At 49.3% G+C, this 5,000-nt stretch overlaps 1 protein-coding gene and 1 long non-coding RNA gene across 2 annotated transcripts in view; both read right to left on the bottom strand.

Annotated features, from left to right (window-relative positions):
• Positions 1–4,008, bottom strand: part of LOC148043441 (uncharacterized) — a 17,065-nt gene extending 13,057 nt beyond the window's left edge. Inside the window, exon 1 of the long non-coding RNA XR_015697969.1 lies at positions 3,795–4,008. This is a non-coding gene — a long non-coding RNA (uncharacterized LOC148043441). The remainder of the gene's footprint in view (positions 1–3,794) is intronic.
• The window catches only part of DIS3L2 (DIS3 like 3'-5' exoribonuclease 2), a 217,979-nt gene that overhangs the window by 156,778 nt on the left and 56,201 nt on the right, over positions 1–5,000 (bottom strand). The gene's annotated exons all lie outside the window — the stretch shown is intronic.

Here is a 5,000-nt window from a genome sequence, read left to right as displayed (position 1 = left end):
TCTACCTACCTACCTACCTACCTATCTACCTATCATCTATCTATATCCAGCCAGCCAGCCATCTCTATTGTCTGTCTGTCTGTCTGTCTGTCTGTGTCTGTCTGTCTGTCTCTATCTATCTATCTATCTATCTATCTATCTATCTATCTATCTATCTCTATCTATCTATCTATCTATCTATCTATATCATCTATCTCTATCTCTCTATCTCTATCTATCTATCTATCTATCTATCTATCTCTATTTCTATCTCTATCTCTATCTCTCTATCTCTCTATCTCTATCTATCTATATATCTATATATCTATATCTATCTATCTATCTATCTATCTATCTATCTATCTATCTATCTATATATCTATATCATCTATCTCTATCTCTCTATCTCTATCTATCTATCTATCTATCTATCTATCTATCTATCTATCTATCTATCTATCTATCTATCTATCAGAATAGAGCTGGAAGGGAAGAGATTGGACAGCCATTTGTCTGACATTGTAGAGGGGCTCCTGCTTGAGCAGGGGGTTCGACTAGAAGACTTCCAAAGTATCTTCCTGAGATTCTGTGATTCTGGATGGAAGAGAAGTCCTGGGTGTTCCCAAACTGGAGGTTTTTACGATGAAATTGTACAGCCATTTGTCTGAAATGGTATAGGGTCTCCTACTAGAGTTGGACTAGAAGACCTCCTGATACGATTCTGACATAGGTAAATATGATACATGGCAGGCAGAAGAATGGATGGGTGGATGGATGGATGGAAGGAACAGCCTGCCACCAGAAGTTGTGGGTGCTCCAACACTGGAGTTACTAAGAAGAGACCGGACAGCAATTTGTCTGAAATGGTATAGGGCCGGGATGGCGAACTTGTGACACGCGGAGTCATTGATCAGGGCACGCAAGGCATTTCCCTGTCACCTGGCCAGCGTGCATGCATGCACTGGCCAGCTGACTTTAGGGGGGTTTTTTGAGGCCATTTTTCGCCCTCCCCAAGCTCCAGAGGCTTTATAGGAGCCTGGGGAGGGCGAAAACAGCCTCCCCCCTCCCCCAGAGGCCCTCCGGAAGCTTCAGGAGCTTCCCTGAAGCCTCCGGAGCGCAAAAAAACAGCCCTACGGGCAAACAGGAAGTTCAGGAATGGACTTCCGGCTTGCTCGTAGGGCTGGTTTAAGTCCTCTGGAGCCTTCAGGGGCCTTCCGGAGACTTCCCTGAAGGCTCTGGAGGACTAAAAATGGCCCAACAGACAAACCAGAATTCCAGTTTGCTTGTAGGGCCAGTTTAAGCCCTCCAGAACCTTCAGGGGCCTTCCGGAGACTTCCCTGAAGGCTCCAGAGGACTAAAAATGGCCTAACAGACAAACCAAAATTCCAGTTTGCTCGTAAGGTCATTTTTAGTCCTCCGGAGCCTTTAGGGAAGACTCCTGAAGGTCCCCGAAGGCTCCGGAGGGATTAAACCAGCCCTACAAGCAAACCGGAAGTCCGTTCCCGAATTTCCATTTTTTTTTGCGCTTCAGAAAGCTCCTGAAGCCTCCGAAGGGCCTCCGGGGGGGGGGAGGCTGTTTTCGCCCTCCCCGGGCTCCTATAAAGCCTCTGGAGCCTGGGGAGGGCGAAAGAAGGGTGCACACCCACGCACGACCCCCCCCACATGCTCTCCCTGCTTATGGCAGGCGAGCCAAAAAAGGTTCGCCATCGCTGGAAGAGGGTCTCGTGTTTGAGCAGGGGGTTGGACTAGACGACCTCTAAGGTCCCTTCCAACTCGGTTATTCTAAACTCAAAGAAGTTATTTTGCCCCCATGATTAACATGACATGCTAGGCTCCTGCGTCTGATGTTCCCAGGTCAGCAAACTCCTCTAGCAAAGTATTTTCTCAACCTGGCGACTTTCAGAAGTGAAGTGCCTGAGTCACAGTTCAGCGAAAGGATAAAAGCTGCTTAAGGAGGCCCTTCATTCCCAGCATAGCAGCGTTTCTCAACCTTTTCGGTGCTTTGGAAAATCGGATGAAACCTCCCACCCCACCCCTTCTTCTCTGGGGCAGCCCCTCAGGTATGGCCACATGGCTCCTCCAGGTGCTTCTCCAAAAAGCAGCCGGAATTTCTGGGATTATTTTTCCTGGGGAAAAAAAAGTTTCCCCTCATTATTCAAGCAGCTTCTTCGAGTGCAACCAGCCTGCCTCCCCCCCAGAGGACCTGTAGATTGTGGGGGGGTCAGAAGGAGGGTTGAGGAAATAGCTACGGAGCCCCTCACATCCCGGACATAAAGTCCTGGTCCGACTCGTCTCCTCGGGATGGTGCTCCAGGGAACTCCATGCCAAAACAACCAGACACAAAGAGAGTGGTTTATTCTGAACACCTAATCCTCATAATATTGTTGTATGTCTAAGTGTGTTTACCCACCTCGCATGGCTGTATCACTGTTATCCTTCTCATCCTTTCCACTTCCTTCTCCTAATGCCATCGTGATTGTTATTATTACTAATCTGTTGTTTTGAATGTACACTAAGAGCTTTTGCACCAGAGGCAAATTCCTTGGGGTATTATTATAATTTTTCTTCCCCTCCTCTCCTCTTCCCTTCTTTTCTCCTCCTCTTCTCTTTCTCCTCCTCCTCCTCTTCCTTCTTCTCCTCCTCTTCCTCTTCCTCCTCTCTTCTCCTCTTCCTCCATCTCTTCTTCTTCTCCTTCTCTTCATCTTCACCTTCTCCTCCTCCTCCTCTTTTCCTTCTCCTCCTCTTCCCCTTCCCCTTCTCCTCCTCCTTCCTATTCCTCTTTTTCTCTTCCTCCTCTTCATCTTGTCCTTCTTCTCCTTTTCCTCCTCCTTCTTTCCTTTTCTCTTCCTCCTTCCTTCTCCTCTTTTCCTTCTCCTCCTCTTCCCCTTCCCCTTCTCCTCTTCCTTCCTCTTCCTCTCTTTCTCTTCCTCCTCTTCATCTTGTCCTTCTTCTCCTCCTCTTTTCCTTTTCCTCCTCCTCCTCTCCTTTTCTCTTCCTCCTTCCTCCTCCTCTTTTCCTTCTCCTCCTCTTCCCCTTCCCCTTCTCCTCCTCCTTCCTATTCTCTTTTTCTCTTCCTCCTCTTCATCTTGTCCTTCTTCTCCTCCTCTTTTCCTTTTCCTCCTCCTTCTTTCCTTTTCTCTTCCTCCTTCCTTCTCCTTTCCTTCTCCTCCTCTTCCCCTTCTCCTCCTCCTTCCTATTCCTGTCTTTCTCTTCCTCCTCTTCATCTTGTCCTTCTTCTCCTCCTTCTCCTTCTCCATTCCTTTTCTCTTCCTCCTTCCTCCTCCTCTCTTTCTTTTCCTCCTCTTCCTCCATTTCTCCTTCTCCTCCTCCCCCTCCTCCTTCCTCCTCCTCTTGTCCATCTCCACTTCCTCCTTCTTTCCTCCTCCTCCTCTTCCTCCACCTCTTCCTCTTCTCCTTCTCTTTCTTCCACCGCATGATGAAGACCTGCTGGTTTCCAACCCTTGCGGTTGTGAGCTTTCTTTTGCCAACTGGGCCCACATGTCATCCATCCATCTTGTTTCGGGTTCTTTTTCGTGGACGTTTTTGATCAAGGGGGATCCATTCTACGACTGCCTTGGGTCCAATCACATTTGGCCAAAGAAAGTATTCTAATTCTAAGAAGCCTCTTCGGTTCAGAAGCTGCTTCAGAAGAACTGAAGAAGCTTCTTGGATGAAGGAAGGAAACGTTTTTTTTCAAGGGGGGAAAATACCCCAAGAAGATCCAGATCATCTCTTCTTCCTCCATCAATCCAGAGGCAGAGGGACATTGAACCCATGTGAGACCACCAATCGCTGAACTTTACAGGATTACTTACGGGGGAAGGGACGAAGGCATCGTGGTATTTCTTGGGGTTTATCCTTAGGGGTCCCTGAAGAGAGAGGGGGGGGAAAAGAGAGAAACATTGAAATTAGATTTCAGCAAAGAAGTCGCTTTAAGGGGTCACCAACTTTTCGGACCTCAGGGTTCACTAAATTCATAATTTTAAATCCTGCAGACCAGTAATAGGATCTGCCTAATGACCGGCTGAGCGGGCGTGGCTAGGTGGTCATGTGACTGGGGGCGTGGCCAACTCGATGTCATTTATGTTGAGGGCCTCTGCTCACCCCTCCCCTCCTCGCCTGCCCGCCCGGGCTCCTTAGGGCCCCAACAGGAAGGAGTTGCTGGAGCTAAGCAGTCACCAGGAGAAAGAGTTAGTTCAAACTGGATCTGACTGAGAAGGAGGCTCAGCAGAAGCACCTCACTGAGGACTAGGAGCATGAGCTTTCCAAGCAGAGGGAAGACCTGCGGGAGTGCAAGGCCAGGTGCCAACACCTGGAGGCTCAGCGGGCTGAGATGGTCAGCCAGTTCCAGGCCATGATGCAGCCCCACTGGAACGAGGCCCTCCGGCTCTTCTCCACCAGCGGTGCTTCTCTCCAGCCTTCGCCCAAAGCCCCCCACCAGGAGACCGAAACAGACCCCAAGTGGGAATTTCTGCCCCCCTCCAACCCCCACAAAAAGACCCCAAAGGGGGAGACTCTCTGCAGCCACACAAGTGTTCATTGCATGTATCCATCCCAGGGGCCGTAGTTTGAGGACCCCTGATTGAGTGCAATGTAAAAAATGCAGATAATTTTTCTGCGGACCAGAGAGAGAGAGGGAGGGAGAGAGGGATGAGAGAGAGAAGGAAGGAGGGAGAGACAGAGAGAGAGAGAGAAAGAGGGAGAGATAGAAACAGAGAGACAGACAGGATTGATCTCCTGTCTTCAAAAGCAGATGGGACTTATAATCCTATTTACCCATTTTCACGCTGTGATGTCATATCTGGAGCTAGCCATCCTCCCCATCTGCAGGGAACAACTGTTGGCACATGGTGCGTCGAGGGCCAGGGCTCTCTCTCTCTCTCTCTCCCCAGAATCTCATGATGTCACCCACCACTTTGCAATCCTTCACACACACACAAATGACCGCTAGATTTGTCAGGAAAAGGGGCAACGGCTACCGCTTCCCTCCCAGAACAGGGAGAGAGACACCGTTGGAGGCT

Source organism: Thamnophis sirtalis, unplaced genomic scaffold, assembly GCF_051295495.1.
Source record: "Thamnophis sirtalis isolate CommonGarterSnake01/CBP01778 unplaced genomic scaffold, rThaSir2_p1.2 scaffold_11, whole genome shotgun sequence".
Classification (NCBI taxonomy): domain Eukaryota; kingdom Metazoa; phylum Chordata; class Lepidosauria; order Squamata; family Natricidae; genus Thamnophis; species Thamnophis sirtalis.
The sequence above is the reverse complement of the archived record's forward strand: the minus strand, read 5'-3'. Positions and strand labels throughout refer to the sequence as shown.